This window comes from Myzus persicae, unplaced genomic scaffold (assembly GCF_001856785.1).
Source record: "Myzus persicae strain clone G006 unplaced genomic scaffold, MPER_G0061.0, whole genome shotgun sequence".
Taxonomy (NCBI): Eukaryota; Metazoa; Arthropoda; class Insecta; order Hemiptera; family Aphididae; genus Myzus; species Myzus persicae.
In genome coordinates this window covers 256314-270788 of record NW_019103443.1, presented here as the reverse complement: position 1 = coordinate 270788, position 14475 = coordinate 256314, and the positions used below count along the sequence as shown (strand labels likewise).

The window sequence follows — 14475 nt, the reverse complement described above, 5'->3', positions numbered from 1 at the left end:
ATGATTGTGTACACATATTGTTATTAAAAATGATACTATAGTTATAATTAAAATTTGTATAGTTAAACACGTTTATTGCAAATTGTTAAGAAATGTATTATTATTTTTCGATAACTCAATTTATATAATTGAGCTATTCGATGTTTTCCATACAACTCTTAAGTTAATAAAAATGTTATGTTTGTTAGTTGTTTATAATTTCGGCAAGTATTCCTACGTCATACATATAGCGGTTGCAGCCGTTGCTACGATCGTCAGTAGACAAATTATTAATTAACTGTCGTAGTGTCGTGTCGAAACAAAGATCTATTATATCATAATTATATCTTTCCTAGCTGATCCCTTACACTTCGTTGCCCTTTAAAAATGCCAACTCTATATGAGACTCGATTGTGATGATGTGAGCAGTATATAGGTATTATCAGATAGGCTATCTGACGGATTCGGACCCCACTAGGTGCACACTCTACATTATGAATAATATGTTTAATTTTGATTTTATTAATTATTTTGATTGTGTACATGTCGATGAGCGGCTTTAAGTGTAACTTAGCTGACAGCCACCCGCCTTGGTAGGCAATGTACTAAAATTCGATTTGATGCATTCTTAAACATGATCAAAAAATTAAAACATGGTAATTCTATAGTTTATGATGATTATATTATAATGAACGAAATCCATAAAATACATACACTACTTTTGTGTTTGCGTATGGTTTCACATAACCTCGATAACTATCTAATTAATCGAAAAATGTATTCACTTTAAAGTAACACTCATAATAATTAATTAAAATCTATTTTGAAGGACGTAATTCATACACCTTAAGTTTCTGCTCGGTTACATACCCAAAAATCGTTACCTCCTGATGTATCAAATTATTACACCCGATGGTGACCATTCTCGTGTATGGACTCGATACATTTTATTGTAAAGTTAATTACTATTGACAACATGTGGTTTATCTATTATGTCACTTGTGACCTTAATATCTACTATTATAGATTTTATTTACTGCGATAGATTATTCGGTATTTGTAATTTCTGCAACTAATTTCCATGTCAATTTTGGATTTAATGAAACTTTATTAAATTTAATTAAAAAAAAAAAAATTTTGGTGAGTTTAAAGATTTTTGTTAAATTATTTCTGTAGTTGATATAGTAATTTAGTTCTTTGTTATTGAATGGTAATTTTTTAGTTTTTAATGAGATTCTTCATTTTGCAGTGCCGAGCACAGTAGCCCATGCAGTCATCCATTATTTTATCCTTAAAACTTATATTTTTTAATAAACAGTTCCCGAAGAAATAGCATTTTTTAGTTAGTCATAAAATATACTACGACATTATTTAAATTATCACTGTTGTAAAAATGTGTAAATAGTTCATTCATTAAAATATTTACTATAAAGTCATTCGTTTCCAGTTTATATTAGTATATATATTTATTATGTTTAACTATTGGAATGATCAGCAATAGTCATTGCGATTAGCGTCAAACTAGTTATTAATTCAATATTTTTAACAAAAACTTAGTCTAAATTCGAATGTCTTGAATTTAGAGAAGTCTTTGTGTAAATATTATTATACGGTTTAAAACCACAACACAAGTAAATAACAAATAACATATCTAAATATTCATAATCAATTGAATTTTTTTGAATAACCTACTGTTTTTAAGCCACTTAACTTGTAAACTTTTCAGGCAAACATTCAAGTTTTATAAAAAATATTTTCGTTCGATTGAGTTACATAGTTATTGATAAAAATACCATGACTTTCCCAGTTGACATTTATAGTAGATACTATCCACAGTTAACATTTTATTCTTTGCTAGATCAATAAACGATGTTTTATCTTCGTTTTACTTCATTTCTCCCACTATTTTGTCAGGCTCATTGTTCCCATATTTAGTTCTTACACGGTATATGAACAACGGTATATGAACACCCAGTGTTGACGTAATAGTTTCCACTATTTTTGCAGTTTTCATTTTCTTGTTTAGGAACACCAATTGGCAATTATTTCAACAAGTTTCCCAAATTGCTCCTGTTCTAAGATATTGATAAGTTTATTTACTATGATTAATTCATTTCCCAATTTTAGATTTTGTTCTTTTAATTTTCAATTTTTATTTCTTTTACTGCTAATACCAAATCAGAATTGTATTTGTAAATTCATCAAATTTATTACTCAATACTCAATACTATATCTGATCAGTTAAATATTTAAGAATCTTGTTTGAGCCAGTAATGTACTCGTGTTTTTTTTTGATGGGGTAATACTAATAGGTGTTTCATTTATTGCAATGATACTTTTACATTTTAAACACGACCAATTTTCTTTAGGTTTTTGGCTCAATTTTCTAAATCTTTCATTAACTATTCAAATTATATCAACTTTCAGGAACATGTGAACGTAATTTTTTCACCGTGTATAGAATAAAATAATGGCAGAGAAGTTTTCAAAAACGGTAGAGATTCGGCTAATGAAATTGACAAAGAAATAATATTTAACACATTTACTTTATCTACGACATACAATGACTAATAAACATTGTATGTATTAATTTAAATAGATAAATATAGCTATATTTTTTAATTTATAAAATATTTACTGTAATATTAACTATTAAGTAATTAACATTAATGAAAAAAAAAATTCGATGACATATTTTGGTGAACAGATGATATTAAATTTAAAGTATATGGCCACTGATGACTTATCACCTCGATATACTCGTACATTCTCGTGGGCGGTAAGTGGTAATTGGTGGAGAACACCGCGGGAGCGATTGATACTTGTCTTGTCGACTGTGACGGACCGTGAGCAGCAAAAGTGTTGCACGGGATGACAGTTGTTGTGACGTCGTCAAATACACTAGTGATGACGTGAAGTACTGCGGAATCGATGGTCAGCCGACTATCAGCATCTTGGCTCGGGCCATCAGAATTCAAGGCGTAAAAGAGGTAGAGTCCGGTGGGTGCGCAAGAAATGGAGCTCAACTCCACACCCCCAACACCCCCGAAATTTCAATTCATCTCCCCACCCCAACCCCCCCAAAACCCGACTTTTAATACCCCAAAAGGTGATGACAGACATAAAAAATACACATCATTGTAAAATCATTACATTCATAGCTCCGCCCAGAATCTAAAATTATATAATCATACAGAAAAACAAAACAAATCTATCGAGTCAGTTCATAATAATTTTGTACCGTTTATCTCCTTTAAATTTAATATTCCTAGTCCACTCCATGGGTCATATCAAAATGTTCTTAATTTCTTGAACTTGTCAAACTTTAATGACAGGCGTTCACTTTTAGTATCAAAATTCATACGCAACTTAATATTGGGTTATAATGATTGCTCTGAACTCCTTACCCTCATTCAATTCAAAATAAATCCATTTAATACCCGAGATCCTAAACCATTTTACCAAATGAATTCTAGTAGAAACTATATCCTGAACAGCCCTTGCCAATCTTTTAATGACCAGTGGGTAATACATTTGTTTTCGACTTTAATTAGCAATCCTTGAGCTCTATACACTATTTAATTATTAATTCAAGATCAAAATCTTTTTTGTACCCACTAAATATCCGTAAAATTATTTTGTAATTACACTATACACTACCATATTGTAATATTGTAAAAGGACGTATTGTCCGTATATTTGAAATAAATAAATAAATAAATATGTGCTATATGTTTATTATTAATAAACAATTAATGAAAGTTTTTTTTTGCACATTTATGTATCTATTAGCATATATATTATATGATTTTATTATGGTCATAAATAAATATGTGGCTTCGTTATTATATTTTCATATTCTGTTAAAATTACTTTATAGATATCTTACATACTGATACATTTTAGTATTTTACTCATCAAATAAGCTAACACAAAAATTGTTATCGGCACTGTCTGGAATATGTTTTCTATTAATTTTCACTGGTTTGTTGGAAAATTCACAAAATAAATTAAATCGATAAACAGGGTGTATATAGTCACTTTTATCGCGTTCTTTCTCATAATAATACCTGTAATTGTGATAATTTTTACTTGCAAAAAAATTTTTGATTAATATTTGCAGGTGCTGATATGACAACATCATGTTGACATCATAATTTTCTGGAAACTGATAGATAGCACCACACTGAACCAAGAGTAGAAATGGTAAATCAGTTTGACATTTTTCAATTTCTTGCAACTTTTTAGAAAATGTTGAACCATTTGCTGTCAGAAAATTAATTCGTTCTGAAATATTAATAAAACGAATTGGTACGGTAACTAAAGTCGTCAATATAAAAATTCCATCAGTATAGAACAATAATTACTGCAATATTCTTTTAAATCCGTTTTAATTTTATCCTTGAACCTTTTAACTGGTTTGAGATCGTCGGGATTATAAAACAGAATAAGATAAATTTGACGATCTTTTTGTATCTCTTCGGCGTTATCAAATGTAATTTCACTCGTTGAATATAACACATTTTTGTTTACCCAATCATAAAATTGTTCGAAATCTAATGAATCGCCACGAAATATTTCTTGTTCAAATTCTGGAGATGGTTGGTTAGAGATTTTGAATATAATTAATGATTTGTTATGATCACTATCGGGATACTTAGAACAATATTCTTCTCTGTTAACAAAAATGTATATATATTAATAAAGTTATTAGTTATTAACTATGAAACACTAAAAATAGAAATTTACCCAAATCCAGCATAAAACTGACAATCACCCATAAAAATCATTGATAATTTCTTAAAACATTGATAATCAGGTGAGTTTTTATTTTTAAAGTATCCAATTATAACTTTTTCGTAGGCCTTGATCGATAGATATACAAAGTAAAAAATAACACAAAGTAGTGAACATAATGAATAAGAACATTTAAGAAAAACGTATTAACTTACTTTTGTAGGATTATTAGGAATGCATAAACTAGATATTACTTGGAGAGAATTATCTAGTAGATTTTGTATGTAAGATACTATGTTTGAAACTGTTATATCTCTGGAAAAAAATGTTCTAGCTAGCTTTCCATTTATGAATGAAGTTACATTTTGATCGTATCCAAAAGTACTATCTCTCCCCTCTGAGTAATGTTTAGTCCCTATAAAATGGTGATTGTTATTTGTTAACATATCTACAACTTAATAAATTATTTTTATAATTATTTAAACAGGATAACAAAAACTCATAACTCCATATTGCGTTATATATTCTTAAATAATTTCTTAGTAATTTATAAAAGTAGATACATAATTTTTATTTTTTATTTTCACTCTATTGTGAACTATTAATTAAATAATTTTTATGTATATTATATATTTATATATATGTATATGTATAATATATATTTAATCAACTTTTTGATTTGTTTTTTTCTGGTTGGAAAATAAATAAAAACGTGTTATTATTTTAAATGTTGTTATTCTTTAAACGCATCCTCATTTCTCAGTCACTAAATCCTTTATCGAATTTTAATTATTAAGCTTTATTTGATTTACAATTGTTGGTGTTCTAAAATTCCAATGAGGCATTGGATACCCCAAATAAATAGTTAAATAATGTGTATTCTACTTACATTCATCATAACAGTATGATCTTCCAATAAGAACTTTTCCCGGATCTGGATAAAGTTCAGAAACTTTTATAGCAACTAGTTCTAGTATATGTTCACGTTCCAATTGATCATTGTAATATGGGATGAAAATAATTACGACCAATTCATAATTTTCTAAAATGTTAAAATTAAACAATTTAGCATACTTATAAATCAATAAAAAACTGTGATAATTGATATATCCCAATATATTTACAAATTATAATATGGCAAAACAGAAAGCTAATTTTGTTCTTAAAATTAAATCCACTATCCAGTAACACCAATTGGGTTAGGTGGTGCCGGAGTGTGCAAGGAAACGGAGCTCCACTACTACTTTTATTTTATTTTGCGCAACTCAACTATTTTTTTTTACTGAGACTTAAAGACGTTACAAACTAATAATTTTTTTTTAAATGTGGATTTAAATTGTTGTCAGTGGTATAAAATAAAGCATTGTACAATCTAAATATTTTTAATTCCAAAATTAATTTAGATTTTGAGCGAAGCGATGTATGTATTGATTTTACAATAATGGGTGTTTTTTATTTATTTATATATTTTTTGTGTTTGTCATCACGTTTTAGGACAGTAGAAGTGCTTCAATTTTCTTTAACGGTGTTTTTTCTGGTATTAAAGTGAATTTAGTTGGTACCTTGGGTGATCAAAAATATAAAATTCACAATAGTTTTCAAAAACGACAGAAAAAAAACAAAAAAAAAATAGTTATAATCTAAAATTTTTACAGAACTAGATTTTCGACAAAATCGACATTGGTTTTTGATGTAACTCTAAAAAAAAATATCGTAAATACATGACATTTTCACTAAATGTTCAAATTCTAGTTTTCTATTCAAAATATTTTGACACATATTAAACTATTAGGCATATGACATTTTTGATTATTATTTGTTGTTATTTTAATGTCGATAAAAAATGTTTCGCTCGGTCAAAAAACTTGAAAATGTGATACAAGGTTTCTCTTAAGTTGTTGTAAGTGTGAATAAAAAAAAATGAGTGTAAATGAACAAAAAATTTTTTGAGAGTTTAAATTTAGAATTTTGACGGAATTCGTAAAAATCACAAAAATTATACATTTTTTTTTGAGCTTTGAAATGCATAGAAACTTTTCTTTCTATACCTAAGATTTTAAAATTGAATACAATGTTCCTTAAAGTCTATCTTTATCAAAAAAAAAATTCTACCGGAACGTCAAATTCAATTTTTATGAGTGTTTGAAGTTGGAATTTTTACGACATTGGATATTCACTTCATATATAGCGATTTTCTTATTTTTTTGTAATTTGTCAACGGGGAGAACCGCATATACTTGAAATTTACACCATATCTTTATATTATCAATTCATATGCTTTATAAAATATTCAAAATATTTTGATGCAGTTTGAGTAGTTAATGGAAATTTTAAATTTTCTTGGTGTTGTTTTCTATAAATGTCAATAAAATGTTATTTGTTGAGTCAAAAAGCTTGACAATTTGATGCAAAACTCCTGATGTATATTTGCAATATCAGTTGAAAAATATCAAAAATACATAGGTAGTTCAATTTTTTTTTTAAGCATTTAAAATTCAAATTTTGACAAAATATTCATATCATTCAAAATGTATAAATAATTTTACAGTTAAAGTTCTTTTGAATTTTCATTTTTGTAGCTAAAGGGTTGAAAATTTAAAACAAAGTTCCAGGCAAGTAAGTGATTCTATAGGTAATCAAAAAATCAAAAAATATAAAATATAGGTATTATTATATTTTATACACACAACGAATTTTTAAATTGTAATTTTTTTTTGGCAAAAATGAATTTAATCTACTGTAGTACTAATGCTTACTAGTAAAATAAATTACCTTAATCACAATAATATCATCAAATATACTAAATAACTAAGTAATATTATAGACCGGCCGTCTTCGCTAAACATCTTTTTTCGTATACAAAGATTTTATACCTTTGAATTCGAATTTAACACCATCCATTACAGTGACCTACAGTACAACAGAGCGATATCTAAGTTACCCTCATTTTTATTATATGCTTTATTTTTAATGAAACTTCTAAGCTAATAATAGATTAATTGATTCATAACATTGAATATATTCATAACTAATCGCAAAAAATTATATTATTGTATTTGTTTATGAGGACAAAATATTAAATGTTGAGAAAATCTGAATTTATTTCCAAGTTGAGACCTTATTGTTAATACATCTATGAAAGTTGTAAATTGGTATGCAATGGGTTATTTCAAAATATGTGCTTACCGCCTCTCAGTCAGGCTTAATCTCGGACCTGACTATCTGTAGTATGTTAGTAATATTTGTGTAAGTCGTAAGATATTATATTAAATTACCAAATATACGGTAGACATTTTTAGAGTCGATCTTCACGATTTTACTACTGCTCTCCGAATTCTCAGACATCATATCCCAAAATCAAATGTGAAAAAAAATGTAATCCACCTAAATTTACAAAATTATAAAACAGCGTAGTATTGTAGCAACCTATATAATTATGCATTTACCAGCTAAGTGTGGATTCGCAAACACACCGCGACGCCAACCAATACAACCGAATACTATAATTTATTATACTAACGTTTATTAGTATATTATATTATATCTACAGATATGTAATACGGAGAACCACCAGGTGTGGATCAACTATAGTTGTCGAGTTATTAAAACGAATCGAGCCGGCCAGACGAAAAAATCAAAAAAAGTTCGACGACAACGCAATAACCGCCGTCATACGAACCGTATACGCCACACGCGCAACGCGGCAACTGCGCACACCGACTACCGAACACCGAGTCTACAGTTTGTATTCGACACTCACTTCTATAGATATCTGTTAAGTGCGCAGTACGCAGTGCGCAAGTTTACGACCGACCTAAGCAATGAAACAATATTGTGTTAGTGTTACAACTTATTAGTTATTGTACACACGCATTGAAGATAAAACATCAATGGAATACTCATCCATATACCACAAATCTTTAATACTGAGTGCGAATTCCTATCGAGTTTGTCTTTATGCGTGACTCATTAATCAAACAGAAACGGCGAATGTGTTGTACGTCAGTAATCAGCTTGAAACTAGGTTGCACCAGGAGTTGAAATACAGAATATATAATATGATGCATAGTCGTGGCTAGGAATTTTACATGGGGACTGGGGAGGGTCCAGATAACTTTCAGGACAAAGATCCGTGGGGAGGGCTTTGCCTCCCACAATTTCAAATTTCTTTTTATTAAATAAATATAACATATTCAATTTAAAAATCTATGTACTATTTTTGAGTTTTTTACTATATATTATATAATATATTTGTATCATAAACTTTGTAATAATAATAAAACCATGATTAACTAACTAAATATTAAAATATGTAAGAAGTTCACTAGTAAACTAATAAATTGCTGACATAGGTAGGTACCTAGTTAGTTCATGATTACAACAATTTAAAATTTATATTTAAGTGTTATAAAAAACCTATGAGAACTTAAGACTGTTCACTAAGTATTGTGAGATTAGAGAACAATTATTACTTAGGTCTAAAACAAGTTAATAATGTATGTAATTTCCGTAATGACATTTTAGATTTAGTATTAACTAATAAAAATATTGATAATATACGAGCGGGTTGTTCACTTACACCTATTAATTATTATTGATTCTTATCATCCGCCACTTGATTTTATATATTCTATTTTAGTCTCGAAAGTGGTCCCTGAGTCTTTCTGTCCTATTATTCATAATTTTAATAATACGAATTTTAATGATTTAATTACATTTTTATCCAATATTGATTTAAACTATAATATCTTAAACCTTGATTTAGAAAAACCCATTTTGAAATTTTGATATTTTAAATCATTCTATTGATATTTTTGTTCCTAAAGTAAAATTAAACCTTCAATCAACACCGGCATTCCATAACTTGGTCGAACCCATCTCTTAGAAATGTAATTAATTTAAAGAAGCAGGCTCATTAAAAATTTCGATTTTCTAATTCTCAGTCTGATTATATAGCTTTTTCAGATTTACGTAAAAAATGCAAAGTTTTTTCTACGAATGTTCATTCTAACTATATTTTTAAAATTGAAAATAACATAAATATAAATTTGAAATTGTTTTGGAAGTATATAAATACTTTAAGGTCAAATCGTAATAATATCCCACTCTCGGTCTTTTATGATTTTACTGCGGATAACATGAACGATATTACTAATATATTTGCTAGTTATTTCTCTTCAGTATATGATACTAATAACTTTATTGATATTTGATGCCGATTTAATTGATATGCCCGATACTCACTCTAGACATTTTTTCTTGAACAATTTCGTATTATAACAGAAAATGAAATTATAGGTTTTCTTGGTTCACTAAGTGAAAATACTGACGGTATTCCACCGTTATTTTTAAAAATGTGTCGTTATATAATTGCTAAGCCTTTATGTTATCTATTTAATTTATACTTCTCGAATGGGATTTTTCCCGAATACTGGAAAAAATCATTTATATCTCCTATTCTCAAATCAGGTAACAAAAATAATGTCAGAAATTATAGACCAATTTCAAAATTATAAATTATACCGAAAGTTTTCGAAGCTATTATTTCTAAAAAAATTTCTAATTTATTATCTAAAAGTATTAGCTTGTTCCAACATGGTTTTTTACTCAAGCACTCTATAAATACTAATTTATTAGTTTATCAAAATTTTCTTATAAAAAGGTTATCAGGTTGATTCAATACATACTGATTTTGAAAAGGCGTTTGATAAAGTAAACCACTCTTTATTGTTTTTAAAGTTAAAACATTTTGGATTTGATTGAAATTGTCTAAGCTGGTTATCTTCTTATCTGTGTAATAGAACTCAAGTAGTTAAAATTTCTTTTCACTATTCCAATGAATATACAGTTACCTTTGGAGTTCCACAAGGATCTCATTTGGGACCACTTCTTTTCCTTATTTTTATTAACGATCTTTCTCTTATTTTAGATAATTCAGTAAACATTTTGATGTTTGCTGACGATGTTAAAATTTACTGTAAAATCAAAAATGTTGCTGACCAAAATTTGTTACAATCAAATTTAAATAAACTTGTGTTATGAAGTAAAAGAAACTATCTATCCTTAAACTATGATAAATGTTAAGTTATAACTTTCTCACGCATTAAAAGTCCTGTTTTTCATAGTTATCTTATTAATAACCATAATCTTAAAAGATATTTTTCTATTACAGATTTAGGTATTTATTTTGAATCTGATCTGTCTTTCAAAATTAATCATAAAAAAATCATTAATAATGCGTGTAAAATGTTGGGTTTTATTAATAGAAACACAAAGGACTTTAATATGTGTTTAAAAAATTTGTATACTTCTTTAGTTAGATCAAACCTAGAATTTGGCTCTTTAATTAGGTCTAATAATTATTCTACTTACTCAAACGAGCTTAATAATATTCAGTATAAATTTCTGAAAAGAGTCGCCTTTATTACTCATTGTACTATATCCAGGGACTCTTTCCTTTTGGTTCAAAACTCTATAGGTATTGATTCTCTTAACATCAGGCGTGATTTAATTGATATAATGTTTGTCTATGATTTTTTAAATAATAATATAAGCTGCCCAGCAATTTGAAATTTAATTGGATTTAGAACCCCTAGTAGGTTTACACGTAATTCTGATTTGTTTCATACACCAAATTTTAATACTAATAGTGGAAAAAATTTATTTTTTTCAAGAGCCATTATTAACGCCAATAGAATCTCCACAGTCTTGGATTTGTTCGTTATGACTCGTCAAGTATTTAAATCTAAAACTTTGTTATTTTTAAATCATAGTACTTAAATATTTATTTTATAGTTATGTTTTATATACTAAAATTTTGGCCCGTTGATTGTATATAAATAAATAAATATATATAATTGCCTAGGACTTAGTGCTTTATTATTATTAATTGCATTTACATTGAAGGGTGTATCCCGATGAATTATAGACATCAATGGCAGTCAGTTTAGCTTATCCTAAATACAAAACAAATTAAAAATATAATGTATAGCCCGGTTATAACTTTTATAATAAATATGTCCTAAATAACTTCATTCATAGTTGATCTGAGATAAGTTTTCAACCTTTTTAATGTTGAAAAACATACTTTGGGAGTAGCTGTAGATACTGGCATTGTAAATTGATGACAAAAAAATCACGATATTAATTAAAAATTTTGTCAATTAAAGCGAAGAATTTTTTTTACAAAATACTGTATATCGTATGATAATTTTTTTTTTTTTAATCATATAAAAAGACGAAATTTAACATGTATAAGATACGAGTCAATGGGAGGGGTCCCCATGGACCCCCCCCCTGTAAATACGCCACTGAGTCGCAGAGTACGCGGACTATACATTTTGCACCAACGGTTGTAATATTTGTGAACTGTTTGAAAATGACCTATACATTATGTGTAAACGGTCCATATATTAATATAGGCAATGCTGGTATTTATTAATAGTTCGTGTATGAGAATATACTGAATATAGTGAATACCTATTAGTAATTATACTAAATAAATATGCTGTCGTGGTTGTTTCAGTTGTGAGAAAATAAAGTGTTCAAATGTATAGTATAAATATAAATATTATTTATTTTATATATTTTTTACAGTTTTTCATTTATATTTATTTATTTTATTTTTTTAATTAAGAAAAATTCCTTGATAACGTGACCATTGGCTTGTTTTTACATATAATGATAATTTAAATTAGATTGTACAGTTCAGTATCTTTCAAAAATAAAATTATATTTTGGATGGATTTTATTTATATTTATATTATTAATATTATAAAAATATTTTAAAAAAAAATCAGAGAACTCATTTTTCTGTATACGTGGTGATTTCTTAAGCCTGCACACCCCATTGTTATGCTTAAATTATGCATATATTCAAATTCTGGTTTTTGGAATTTTTAAGTGCAGTTAATATTATCTGAATCACATGTTGCTTCAAAAAATATAGGTTGTCATTTGAAAAACAAAAGTTGGTATGGGCACAGGACAATCCTTAAATGTTGTGAAAAATCTAAGTGCACGAAAATATCGTATTTAACTGCACTTAAAAATTCCAAACATCAGAATTTGAATATATCCATAATTTAAGCATAAAAATGGGATGAGAATGTTTAAAAAATCACCCTGTATATGAAGTGTGCCGAGTTAACTTGTCATTGAATGATTGTGTAGATATAATGATATTATACTCAATGGAAAAAACTTTGAGGTCACCATGATTAATATTTTTTAAAAATAAACAAAATAATTAATGTAATTAGTTTTTGATCAAAATATCAAATTTCAAATATATTTTGATTTCAAGTGCTTGTACAAAAAACTATTGTACATATAGACATATAATATGTATTTTAGGTGTTTGTAAGTAGTACAAATGACACATAAGAGCCCATATATTTTGAACATTATACTATGTCTAGAAAATGGTAATATAAATATTTAGTTAAAATATCAAGTACCTATCAAGTATCAATAGTTATTCGTTTTGATATTAAACAATATTATATTTTATCAAAAATTGCTGTTACGTAAATACCTATTTGTACTTTTGACCCACTAGAGTACCCTAACTGTATAAATAAGTACAATTTTATTAATGAAACCGACCTCAAAGTTAAAGATTTTTACATTTTACTGATCCAAAAGTTAATGTCGGATAACAACTGCAAAAAAATAATATAAAAAAAAACAGAGGAAAACGCTGTGTACCTATATCTAATTTTTAGATTTATCGGTTACAGTATGTCAGTATATGAAATACTTTGTCGGAGTAATGCGCAAGCAGTCCCGGCAGCGTCGTCGATAACAAGAAAAAAAAAAGTATATGAAATACTTATGAGAAATTTTGTTTTAAATTTTACATTCTTAATTATAAAAATTATATTATAATAATTTATAGATTTTTAACTACCGTTTACTTTTTATCATACATTGTTTTATTTGCAAATAAATAATAATAAATAATTTCCAAACTTAAATTTAAATTTAAAACAAAATAAGAAAATCGTTCTTCGAGAAAATAGAAATCTGCAATTGAATATTCAATATCATAAAAATTTGAACTTTAGACGCTCATAAAAAGTTAATTTGACTTTCCGTTAACCTTTTTTTTTGTTAAGTAGAAGGTGTTTGAGGAACCTGGTTTTACATTTTTAAATCTTATATTTTAATAGCAAATGTTATAGGTACGAATGAATTTCTAACTTTAAATGAATTGCAATTTTCCTTGATTATGACGGATTTTGACAAAGCTCTTACTTTAGACTCTTACAAAAACTATTGTGGACTTACTCTCAACTTTTTTTAATTTCCACTAACGACAACATGATATGAGGAACCATGTACTCATTTTTTAAATTTATTGACCGAGTGAATTGAAATATTAATAAAAATCGAAATTTTCTTAAGGTTATAAATAGCTCAGAGTACAAAAGATTTTTAAAATTGAATGATGTATTTAGCAATATTTTTCTAAATATTCAATAATCTGGTTTATTTTTATTTTTAAAATATCCAGCTATAACTTTCTCGTGTTCCTATATACCTACAATATCAAAATGTTTTAGATTTATCTATAGGTGTACCTAATTACTAATAAGTATTAAGTATGCACATTTTCGTAGATTATTGTAATAGTTCAACTTCCATCTTTAGGATTGTCGTAAATACTGCTGCAGGTAGATACTATTTTTTTTTATAGATATTTCTCCTATATCGGATCGTTAAATCAGTTTTGAACCTAAGATGCAAATTCCTGGA

At 27.3% G+C, this 14475-nt stretch overlaps 1 pseudogene; it reads right to left on the bottom strand.

Annotated features, from left to right (window-relative positions):
- Positions 1–3844: 3844 nt before the first annotated feature.
- On the bottom strand, positions 3845–8467 carry LOC111034552 (annotated as a pseudogene).
- Positions 8468–14475: the final 6008 nt, after the last annotated feature.